The following is a 12,905-nucleotide window of genomic DNA, read 5'->3' as shown; positions in this document are numbered from 1 at the left end:
AGGTATATAATTATAGGTATGGTAGTAATAGTACTTTTTATTTTTAATTGAATTATAAATATATTACTTAAGTTGTATATTCTAATATTTTTGTTACTTAATATGTATACTACCAAGTAATAACCATGTACTTAACTACAAAATTTCTTTAAAAAAAGTTTCTATTTAAATTCTAGTTAACATACACTGTACTCTTAGTTTCAGGTGTACAATGGGTGATTGAACACTTGTGACCTTGTGGTCATCATAAAAAGTGCAATCCTTACTCTCTGTCTCTTCTTTCACCCATACCCTCACCCACCTCTGTTCTGGTAACTATCAGTTTGTTCTCTACTAACTACAAAATTCTTCCCTCGGTGTCCTTCCATTGTTTGAGACCATCCTCTAACATTAGGATAGCATTTAATCTTAAATAATGGGATAGGGAATTTTTATTGCTGACCAGGAGCTTCTGTTTAATCATACTGTATTTGCTTTCTTTAGCATTGTTGAGCTGTGGGAATGGGAAGGGGAGAAACTTAATTTGCTAAACTGAGTGTCATTTGTTAGAGAAGTAAAAATCCTTGGCTTGATTTAAGTTCAAATTGGTGCCTTCTACTACTATTCTGCCCCTTAATTGCTTCTTGAATGTGTTTTCAGTAATACTAGAATGGCCTCTTGAACCTTCTTTTGTGTGCTTTTTTAAGACATTTAGAAGTAAATTCTAATTCTTTTTTTATATTTTAATTTAATTTAAATTTTATTTTTTTTATTATTTAGAAAGTAAAAAGAGCATGGAGAAAAGGACAGAGTTGGGGGAGGAGAAGATGGGAGGAGGAGAGGGGGAATATTGTAAGCAGGCCTCATACTCATTGTGGATCCCAAGCGCCACCCCCACCCCAGGATCACAACCTGAGCCAAAATCAAGAGTCAGACACTCAACCAACTGAGCCATCCAGGCACCCCCAGCCTTCTTGTTTCTTAATTGCTTTTTTATTAATCTCTGAAAAAAACAATACTAAACATTATCCTTGAATTGCTTAGTATTTCGTTTGATGAACAGTAATAATTATGTATATCATTGACAGTTATTTTGGTCTTTTGTTTGATTATAATAGTAAATTCTCTACCTAAAGTAGTTTATACATAATAAATGTCACTTTACATGTTTCACTGGACTTTACCTTATCCTTTCTTGTAATATAATTAATAGATAATTTGGTGTTAATGAAAGATTATGTTCCCCAGAATGCTGATGTTTTCCTTCTATTGATTGGATTTTATCACTGAAAGTGACTTAGAAAATAGTCTAGTTTCCATAACTACCCTACCTTTTTTTTTTTTAATGTTTGTTTATTTTTGAGAGAGGGAGAAAGACCAGAGTGTGGGCAGAGGAGGGGCAGAGAGAGGGGGAGACAGAGAAACCAAAGCAGGCTACAGGGTTTGAGCTGTCAGCACAGAGTGAGGTTATGACCTAAGGTGAAGTCATATGCTTAACTGCTCAACCGAGTGAGCCACCCAGATGCCCCTACTTCTTTTTTTTTTTTTTTTAACTTAATAGGAGAGGAAACTATTGGGCCAGATGGGGAAGTGAAATCCTAGAGGTCATTTAGTTTGTTAGTGATATAAATGAGGCTAGAAAAATAAGTCCAATTTTCCTGATTATATTGGGTTTTCCTTTACACGAATACTTTCTTAGGTATTTTCTGAAGTCTACATTTTCTTTAGCCCTATTTTTTTGGTGCCAGATATGTGTTTTTTGCCTTTTAATTTTCACTCCTCCTCAGCTTTATTAAATTACTGACCTAAAACATTGTTTAAGTTTATGGTATACAGTGTTTTGATCTGATAAACATATAATGTGTATGATTGCCTCCACTGTGTTAGTTAACACCGTTATCACATCTAAGCACATAATTACTTTTTCTCTTAGCACCTTTCAGTTTTATAACATAGTATTGTCAAGTATAATCATCCACAATGCTGTGCATTATATCCCCAGAACTAAACTTTTTTTTCCTCCTCAAAACTATACTTCTAGGAGTACCTGGGTGGCTCACTCAGTTAAATGTCCGATACAATCTCAGCTCAGGTCTTGATGTCAGGGTCATGAGTTTAAGACCCTGTTGGGATCCACACTGGGCATGGAGCCTACTTTAAAAAAAAAAAAAAAAAGAATTATACTTCTTATACTTGTAACTGGAAGCTAGAATAGTAATAGTTTCCAAATATTTATTGGATATTATAGAAAAACAATCTATGTGTTCACATAAATGATGAAACCTGGTACTAATACATCCCTTTTCCCCCATCTTTGGCAGATCCAAGTTTGTCATAGATGATCACTTTTAAATTTAGAAATAACTGGAATACAGCTCAGTTTACAAAAAGTAAGTTAACATCAATATTTGAGGCAAGAAGATCCATGGAAAGATTTATCCTAATGCAGTATGTAACTTAAGGAAAGGTGCAAAATAGTAAATAAAAATCACATGCATTTCTAATTCTGTGAGAGAATCACTATTAATATTTTGTTGTGTTTACTTCTAGTCTTTTCTTGAGCTTGTGTATGTGTGTTTGACATGGTATACTTTTTGTTTAAAAGAAATAAAAATTGTTCCTAACTTTGTGCTCTTTTTATTACAAGCAATTTTGTTTTATGTAGCTCTATTGTAGCTTGGTGAAATTTTATATATTTGACATACCCATCCAGTTTTTCATAGCATGGCATTTAACCCACAATGAATAGATTCTTGGTATATATTTGTTAATTTATACGTAGTTAACGTACTGAGAATGGTACTGAAGTTAAAAAGACAAGAATGCTAGTTTACTTTTTATCCACTTTTTTAAACTATTTTCTCCCATGCATCAGAATATGTGGTATTATTGTGCAGTTTCTTCAGAGTAGTGTTTAGTTCTTTGAACTGTGTATGAAGTAAAGAGGTTTCACCATACCCATTTACAGAGCACAGTTTCTTCCTCTGCTGCAGTCTCACCTATCTTGTCTACTTCCCATGTCAGAGCAAGGACTTGAGACAGGTGTCTGGAGGACAGGATAGAATCTAATCTGTTCTCTCCTAAAGTTATATATAACAACAACAGTTAAGCACCTGACTTGTGCTACGAACTGTCCTAGGCTCAGGGGAGATGACAAGGAACAAATAAATATATTAAGTTTTTCTTAAATACATTCCTAGTCTGTAAGTAGCTCTGCCTTTTTATTGAGAAATGAAGAAACTGAGATACATAGGGATTCTTTTGCCAAGATCCATTGTTCTTTTCAGCCTCTTTACTTAAGCATTTAGTTTGCTGTGTAACTTTTTTTTTTAATTTAATGTCTTTATTTTATTTTGAGAGACAGAGAGTGAGCAGGGGAAGGGCAGAGAGAGAGAGGGAGACACAAGATCTGAAGCAGGCTCCAGGCTCTGAGCTGTCAGCACAGAGCCTGACGCGGGGCGCAAACCCACAGACTGTGAGATCCTGACCTGAGCCGAAGTCGGACGCTTAACCGACTGAGCCACCCAGGTGGCCCTGCTGTGTAAGTTTCTAGCATTTTTTTGTTCGGTAATTTTTTTTTTTAGATTTTTTTTTTTTTTAAGTAATCTCTTTACCCACTTTGAGGCTTGAACTCTCAACCTCAAAATCAGAAGATGCATACTTTACTGACTGAGCCAGCAGGCACCCCAATTGGAGATCTTTTCCCCTAATAAATAGAAGGTCAGCCTTTTAAATTTTTTTTGAGAGAGAGAGAGAGACAAAGAGACAATATGATCAAGGGAGGGGCAGAGAGAGAGGGAAACACAGAATCTGAAGCAGGTTCCAAGCTCCACACTGTTAGCACAGAGCCCCATGCAGACTTCAAACCCACAAACCATGAGATCATGACTTGAGGTAGAGTCGGATGCTCAATGGACTGAGCCATCCAGGTGCTCTGAAGGATAGCCTTTAAAAAAAAAAATGTTTTTCTTTTATTCTTTTAGTATATGATAGAGTGAAATAAGATCCTTGTGTATTCATATTTTTTTAATGTTTATTATTTTTGAGAGAGAAAAGCAAGCATGAGCAGGGGAGGAGCAGAGAAAGAGGAAGACACAGAATCTGAAGTAGGCTCCAGGCTCTGAGCTGTCAGCACAGAGCCTGACTCAGGACCTGAACTCCAGGCTCCACACTATTAGCACGGAACCCAGTACGGGGCTTGAACTCACGAACTGCGAGATCATGACCTGAGCCGAAATTAGATGTTGAACCAACTGAGCCACTTGGGCACCCCCTTGTGTGTTAAATTTGGCTATTATGTTTAGTAGTCCTTCTAAAATATAAGATTTGAGGTAACTTTTAATAGGATGTGAATACTATAATTAATGGAAAATCACATCCACGGAAAGAAATAAGGAAATGAATAGTTTAAAAGTAATTTAGTATGATTGCTGTGATAGACCAGATGTGACTGAGCTTCCTGGGAGCCAGGGTTCTCATTACCCTAAATAGAGAAATGTATCACAAGTTCTCCAGTGGAGACAAAAGATTTTCCTTGTAATTCTAGATGATTTCTAAAATCTGAATTCCCTTATGTAAGAGCTGTTGAGTAACGAGTGGGCAATATTGTTGGCAACAATTAAATAGCTCGTGTTTTATAGCTCTTAGCTCTTTTGCATAATTATTTATTTTATTGTAATTTTTTTAGTTTTTAAAAGTTTTAAAAGTTTATTTTTGAGAGAGCCTGTGCATGCACAAGGAGGCAAGGGGCAGAGAGGGAGACACAGGATCTGAGGCGGGCTCTGTATTGACCACAATGAGCCTGACATGGTGCTTGAACTCATGAACCATGAGATCATGACCTGAGCCAAAGTTGGATACTTAATCAACTGAGTCACCCAGTTGCCCCTGATTTATTAATTTTTTAAAATACTGTTTTAATAAAAAGAGAAGGGTATAATATACAAAAAGCTCAGAGAAGATGGCTTATATATAAGGATAAGATGATGTAATTCAAAATAATAAATTTTTTTGTATTCTAACTTAATCTAAGGGTAAAATAGACATGGATACCACTCCACTTAACATTGTTCTAATTTGGACTTTTGCTAGCTGGATAGGAGATTATTTCAGGATTTTGTTTTCTAATGAAGGAATGGTGTATCACAATTCAATTCAATTTTGCTTCTTGGTACACTAAAAATCAGTTGAGGAAATGTTATGTTTATTATCACATTAGAAGAGTTGAGAAATATTTATGTCTGAAAGAAGGCCATTCCTTCTCTACAAAGTGTTCTTGCCATTATAAAAGAGGCACGTTTAGATCTGCTTCTGTCTTGTAATACAGATGATTTTAGCTTAAGAGGTTTTCAAGATTTCCCTTAGTATAACCAGTCACATGTTTGCCATTAAAAAGTCCTCCAAGTCCCAGGAAATGTCAGATTTTGAGCTGCATGATGTCCCAGTTTGCTTGACTGAGTTGGCTTTAAAAAGAAAACTCTGGAGCGCCTGGGTGGCTCAGTCAGTTAGGCCTCCGACTTCGGCTCAGGTCATGATCTCACAGTTCTTGGATTTGGACCCCACGTCGGGCTCTGTGCTGACAGCCAGCTCGGAGCCTGGAGCCTGTTTCGGATTCTGTGTCTCCCTCTCTCTCTGACCCTTCCCCCGCTCATTCTCTCTCTCTCTCTCTCTTTCTCTCTCTCTCTCTCTCTCAAAAATAAATGAACATCAAAAAATTATTTAAAAAAAAAGAAAAACTTGTCAGCTAATTGAAAGAGTGACTTTAAATTGAGGGTTTTGTTTGTTTTTTGTTCTGTTTTTCTTTGAGCGAGTGAGAGAGAGAGAGCGAGCGAGCACACACCCACAGACGGGAGAATGGCAGAGAGAGAGAGGAAGGGAGAGAATTTGAAGCAGTCTCCGCGCTGAGGGTGGACACGGGGCTCCATCTCAGGACCTTGAGATCACTATCTGAGGCAATATCAAGAATCTGAAGCTTAACCAACTGAACCACCCAGGTGCCCCAAAAAGGGATATATTATTTAACACTGAATGGTTGCATGTTTGAATATGAAATGTCACTGACAAATTGTAATTTTTCCAGTTAAGGTATAGCCATTCTTTTTTCCGTAATAAGTATCAGGACTAGCTGTCCTTTTTAAAAATAGACTTGATTTTCTAGACCAGTTTTAGGTTCACAGCAAAATGGAGTATAAGGTACAGAGATTTTTCCATACACCCCATATCCCCATACATGCATAGTCTCTCCCATTACCATCCTTCCCCACAAGAGTAGCACATTTGTTACAGTTGGTGAACCTACACTGATGAATAATTATCACCCAAAGTTGATGGTTTATTTTAGAGTTATTCTTGGTGTCTTACATTCTCTGAGTTTGAACAAATATATGATGACATGCCCATCATTAGAGTATCAGAACGGGCAGTTCCGTTCCCCTAAAAATCCTCCCTATTTCTTCCTCTCTATCCAACTCCCACCCTCAACCCCTGGAAAGCTCTGATGCATAGTTTTGCCTTTTTCAGCATATCATATAGTTGTACTCGTGTATATATGTGTATATAGGCTTTTCAGAATGGCTTCTTTTAGTTTGCAGTATGCATTTACAATTCTTTCATGTCTTTTCATGGCTTGATAGCTTATTTCTTCTTAACTCAGAATAATCCATTTACTGAATGCGCTAGTTTATCCATTCACCACAATTGAAGGATGTCTTAGTTGCTTCCAAGTAATGATAGTTAAGAATAAAGCTGCTGTAGACATCTGTGTGCAGGTTTTTCTGTGGTCGTAAGTTTCCAGCTCCTTTGGGCAGATACCAAGGAGCACAGCTGCTGGATCATGTGTAAGAGTATGTTTAGTTTTCTAAAAAACCTCCTAACTGTCTTCCAAATTGTACAGTTTTGTGTTCCCACCAGTACTGAATGATTTTCACATCCTGGGTAGCTTTTGATGTTGTTAGCTTTCCGGATTTTGGTCATTCTAATAGCTTGCATTGACATCTCATTGCTGTTTTAATTTGTGTTACCCTGGTAGCTCATGACATGGAGCATCTTTTCTTATGCTTATTGGCTATCTGTATGTCTTCTTTAGTGAGGTGAGTATTAGGATCTTTGGACTGTTTTTAAATTAGATTGTTTTTTTCTCGCTGTTGAGTGATTTTCAGAGTTCTTTGTGTATGTTGGATAACAGTTCCTTTTTTTTAAATTTTTTATTTTATTTTATTTTTTTTATTTCTGAGAGAGACAGCGTGAGCAGGGGAGGGTCAGAGAGAGAGGGAGACACAGAATCGGAAGCAGGCTCCAGGCTCTGAGCTAGCTGTCAGCACAGAGCCTGATACGGGGCTTGAACCCATGAACCTTGAGATCATGACCTGAGCCGAAGTCGGATGCTTAACTGACTGAGCCACCCAGATACCCCAATAGTTCTTTATTAGATGGGTCTTTGCAAATATTTTTTTTTGCCAGTCTGTGTCTTCCCTTCTCATTCTGTGGATATTGTCTTCTGCAGAGCAGAAGTTTTTGATTTTTCCTGAAGTCATACTTATCAGTTATTTCTTACGTGAATCTTGCCTTTTCTTTTTAAGTTTATTTACTTAGAGAGTGTGAGAGAGAGAGCAGGGGAAGAGCAGAGAAAGGGAGAGACAGAATCTTGGGCAGGGTGCACACATCGGTGCAGAGCCTGACACTGAGCTTGAACTCACGAACCATGAGATCATGACCTGAACCAAGATCCAGAGTTGGGTGCTTAACCGACTGAGCCACCAAGGCGCCCCTCATAAATCTTGCTTTTGGTATTATACCTAAAAAATCCTGACCGTAAACAAAGTCCTGTAAATTTTATGCTGCATTATCTTCTAGGAGTTTTATTGTTTGTGTTTTACATTTAGGCCTATGATTCTTTTTTTTTTTTTTGGAGAGACAGAGCATGAGTGGGGGAGGGGCAGAGAAAGAGGAAGACAGAATTTGAAGCAGGCTCCAGGCTCCACACAGAGCTGAACATGGGGCTTAAACTCATGAATCATGAGATCATGACGTGAGCTGAAGTTGAACATTTAACCCACTGAGCCACCTAGGCAACCCTAGGCCTATGATTAATTTTGCGTTAATTTTTATGATAGATAATGTAAGGTTTGTGTCTAGCTTCATGTTTTTGCTTTTGGTTTCTAGTTGTTCTGGCACCATTTGTTGGAAAGACTGTCTTTGCTCCATTCAGTTGTTTTTAGGGCTGTAGTTTTAAAATTGCACAGAGATATTTTATGGATTTGTGCTTGCCTTTTCTTAGAGAAAGTGTCATTATGAATTGAGAAGTTATTCTAAAGGTGTCAGCGATGTCATTTTTTCCTAGCATCCATTTTGACATAGACAAGATACTTGTATTGAAATTTTAGAATGGTTCCCTTCCATAGGCCATACACGATATTTTATTGCAGAAGACTCCCAAGTCCATGCTCTCATGCTCTACCTTTTGGGCCAGCCAGTTGCCTCTATACTTGGAATTGTAAAATTTGCCTCTTATTTGTCCTGTTACCTCTGTTTATATTTAAATTTGTATGAAGTATCTAATTTGGAGGGGTACCAGAGTTCAATGTATGTGTATGAACTGGGCACAAAACACTGGCATTTCTTAACTGCTCTAATAATAATAATATTTTTTATTCTTTCCTGCAGAGAATTTTGAAGAAATTTATTACTTGGGGAACCTGGCTGACACAGCCAGTTAAGCTTCTGACTCTTCTGACTCTTTTTTTTTTTTTTTTTTTTAATGTTTATTTCTGAGGGAAAGAGACAGACAGACAGACAGACCTTGGGCAGGGGAGGGGCAAAGAGAGAGGGAGACACAGAATCTGAAACAGGCTCCAGGATCCGAGCTTTCCTGATGGACAGATCCTGACATGGGTCTCAAAGCCACAAACTGTGAGATATGACCTGAGCTGAAGTCAGACACTTAACTGACTGAACCACCCAGGCACCCCTAGCATCTGACTCTTGATTTTGCCTGAAGTCATGATCTCACAGTTCATAAAATCAAATCCCATGTCGGGCTCTGTGCTGACAGTATGGATCCTGCTTAGGATTCTCTCTCTCCTACTTTCTGCACCTCTCCATGCTTGCGCACTCTCTCAAAATTAATAAACTTAAAAAAATTGTTACTTAACAGAAGTACTTTCAGAAGTAATGTTTGAAAAATCAAGGCTGATTTCCTCACATTATAAATTAGGTAAGTCCATGAGGACATAAGTACATGCAGGAGCTCAAGGACTGTTTATGACCAATTTCATTTATTTATTTATTGAATGAATGAATGAGTATAATTTATTGTCAAATTGGCTGACATACAACACCCAGTGCTCATCCCAACAAGGGCCCTCCTCAGTGCCCATCACCCATTTTCCTTCTCCCCCAACCTCCATCCACCCTTAGTTTGTTCTCAGTATTTTTTTTTTTATATTTTTATTTATTTCTAGGAGAGAGAGAGAGACAGCGTGAGCAGGGGAGGGTCAGAGAGAGAGGGAGACAAAGAATCCGAAACAGGCTCCAGGCTCTGAGCTGGCAGTCAGCACAGAGCCCGACGCGGGGCTCGAACCCACAAACCGCGAGATCATGACCTAAGTGAAAGTCGGACGCTTAACCGACTAAGCCACCCAGACGCCCCTGTTCTCATTATTTAGTAGTCTCTTGTGGTTTGCCTCCCGCCCACTCTGTTTGTATCTATTTTTTTTTACCCTTCCCCTCCGCCATGGTCTTCAGTTTCTCAAGATCCACATGTGAGTGAAAGCATATGATTGATATATGTCCTCTGACTGACTGACTTCACTTTAGCATAATACCCTCTGGTTCCATCCACGTTGCTACAAATGGTCAGATTTCATTCTTTCTCTTTGCCAGGTAGTATTCCATTGTATATATAAACCACACCTTCTTTATCCATTCATCAGTTGATGGACATTTAGGCTCTTTACATAATTTGGCTTTTGTTGAAAGTGCTGCTATAAACATTGGGGTACATCTGCCCCTATGCATCAGCACTTCTGTATCCCTTGGGTAAATTCCTAGTAGTGCTATTGCTGGGTCATAGGGTAGCTCTGTTTTTAATTTTTTGTGGAACCTGCACACTGTTTTCTAAGGCAGCTGCAACAGCTTGCATTCCCACCAGCAGTGCAAGAGGGTTCCCCTTTCTCCACATCCTCGCCTGCATCTGTAGTTTCCTGATTTGTTCATTTTAGCCACTCTGACCAGTGTGACCACCTTCATAATACAACCTAATTAAGCAACATTGATCCCTCATCTGTGAAATGGGGATAAAATTAGAACCTCCTTTACAGCATTATTCTGAGAAATAAATGAGATTATGTATATAAGCATTTAACAGAATACCCGTCACAGAGTAGCTATCACTAAATGCCCATTTTTCTTGTTATTTTATATCAAGTAGTGGGGCTTAATTCCTAAACCATAATTTAAGTTCTGACTTGTAGACACAGATATTTCTCATAACATTAGAAATACTAATACTTAGAAGTTTCCAGGTCTACTTTGGTAAAATGGAATAGTTAAAAGTTGGCAATACAGCAAGATAATGTTTTAAATTTTACATTCTCTACAATAGATTGCTTGCTAACCTTTGGGATTCCTTCAAAGCCTAAACATCATTCTGCTACAAAATAACAACAAAGGAAATAGTTTTCAGGCATCCAGATATCATCTAAATAAAATGTTTGCTTTTTTATTTTCCAGCAAATTCTTAATGGTTGCCCTTTAGTCTTTTTTTTTTTTTTCTTGTTTGTTTATTTATTTGGAGAGAGAGTGACTGATCAGGGGAGAGGCAGAGGGGGGAAGACAGAGAATCCCAAGCAGGCTCTGCATTGTTAAGTGCAGAGCCTGACAGAGGTTTCAAACTTAAAAACCGTGAGGATCCCTGGGTGGCTTAGTCAGTTAAGTGTCCGACTTTCGCTTAGGTCATGATCTCGCGGTTTGTGGGTTTGAGCCCCACGTTGGGCTCTGTGCTGACTGCCAGCTCAGAGCCTGGAGCCTATTTCAGAGTCTGTGTCTCCCTCTCTCTCTAACCCTCCGTTGTTCACGCTGTCTCTCTCTCTCTCCTAGAAATAAATTAAAAAAACAACAACAGAAAAACCCGTGAGATCATGACTTGAGCCAAAATCAAGAGTCGATGTTTAACCGATGGAGCCACCCAGGCACCCCTATAAATTTCTAAACTGAATTGTCTGTATCCTCTATTATGTTTCTAAGCCCTTTGTGTTTGAAAAACCACATATTATCCTCACAATACCTTTGTAGTGAGGTATTCACTATATAGGGGACTAAATGATGTGGTTAAAAAAAAAGAAGAAAAAGTAGTGTTTGAGTGGTGTAAGTGTAACATTTTCTCTTTGATTCTTTTCTATAGGTATGATGCTATTTTACTTAAAAATAAATCAGTAAGTTTTTAGGAGTGCTTGGCTGGCTCAGCAGGAAGAGCATAGGACTCTTGATCTTGGGGTTGTGAGTTCAGTCACCATGTTGGGTGTTAGTGATTTTTAAATAAATAAAAACTTAACATAATAGATGAGCCTTTAGCCCTAAGGGATGTTTGGGTTGGTTTAATAGAGTTACAGATCTTATACCCAAAATACTGAACTGAGCCTTAAGAATTTTATCAAGTGGTGGTATTTTTAAGTTTTACTGATAAGTGTTAATAGTTAATAATTAAACTTTAAAGATTTTCTGTAAAAATGTGTTGAGAGTGTTCTGGTTTTCTTCCTTTGAAGGTTTCTGATATTTATAATCCTACCAGGCTAAATTAACCCCAAAGCAAACACATTAGCCTTACAGTAAAATGGGGATCCAAATTGGCCTCTTGTGGGTTTTTGGTTTTTGTTTTGTTTTTTTGTTTTTGTTTTTGTTTGTTTGTTTGTTTGCAGATTCTTACCTTTATTTGATCTTTGCTCATGATTTCTTCTCTTTTACCCAGGAAAAATTATTAGGAAGTTCACCTTAGGAAGTTAGGGCTTTGTTTTCATCATGTGAATTTGCATTTTAGTAGAAATTGATTTTAGAAGATCCAAAATATATAACTAATGGTGGAATTTCAAGTATTGTGGCATTCGTGTTCAGGATTCTCAAATAAGGTCATGCTTTTCAACAGGTGTAGTTTAGTTTCTAGGGCAGTATACACACTGCATAAAAACATATTTTATTTATAGACCTCTTCTTTTAAAATACCACATAAAAAACCAAAGAAGTAATTAGCATGTTGAAGTGGCAGGTGGAATGAGGAGTCTGTAGTAAGAAAAAAGATCTACCTGAGCAAAGTATTTGACTTGATAGTAAAATTAAACTAAGCTAAATTGGGATTAGATTATGGAATTTTGGGGGCACCTGGGTGGCTCAATCAGTCGGTTAAGCATCTGACTTTGGCTCAGGCCATGATCTCATGGTTCGTGGGTTCGAGCCCCACGCGAGATTCTGTGCTGACAGTTAGCTCAGAGCCTGGAGCCTGTCTTTGGATTCTGTATCTCCCTCTCTCTCTCTCTCTGACCCTCCCCTGCTCACACTCTCTATCTCTCTCTCAAAAAATAAATAAAAGACATTAAAATTTTTTTAAAAATTAAAAAAGATTATGGAATTCTGGGTAAAAGTAATTTATCTTTAGTTTTTAAAAGGAGAAGGGAGGTGGTAAATAATCTTAAGGAAAAAGTCAGGTACTTACTGAAATCAGTTTGGAATCTGTTGTGTTAATATGTAATAATGGCATTAACTGGTGTCATGGCATTTTTAAAAAAGATATTTTGCAATACAGTAAAATTCATATGCTTAAAGTGTAATTCAGTAATTTTAGTGTATTTATACTATTATTAGATACTATATATATTTATGAGGCTCTGTAACCATCATCACTATCTAATTCCAAAATTCTCATCACTCTAAAAAGCCCT

General features: G+C 37.6%; 1 protein-coding gene across 7 annotated transcripts in view; it reads left to right on the top strand.

The window, feature by feature from the left end:
• Window positions 1-12,905, top strand: part of ERBIN (erbb2 interacting protein) — a 126,991-nt gene that overhangs the window by 12,927 nt on the left and 101,159 nt on the right. Inside the window, exon 1 of one of the 7 annotated variants that reach the window (XM_039255514.1) lies at window positions 5,903-5,972. The exons of the other annotated variants lie outside the window; for them this stretch is intronic. The gene's annotated coding sequence lies outside the window, so the exon portion shown is untranslated. Of the gene's footprint in view, window positions 1-5,902; window positions 5,973-12,905 lie in introns of those variants that run through there. 7 annotated transcript variants of the gene reach the window in all.

The sequence above is a fragment of the Hyaena hyaena genome, unplaced genomic scaffold (assembly GCF_003009895.1).
Source record: "Hyaena hyaena isolate Hyena2069 unplaced genomic scaffold, ASM300989v1 scaffold_530, whole genome shotgun sequence".
In the NCBI taxonomy this organism is placed as follows: domain Eukaryota; kingdom Metazoa; phylum Chordata; class Mammalia; order Carnivora; family Hyaenidae; genus Hyaena; species Hyaena hyaena.
The sequence above is the reverse complement of the archived record's forward strand: the minus strand, read 5'-3'. Positions and strand labels throughout refer to the sequence as shown.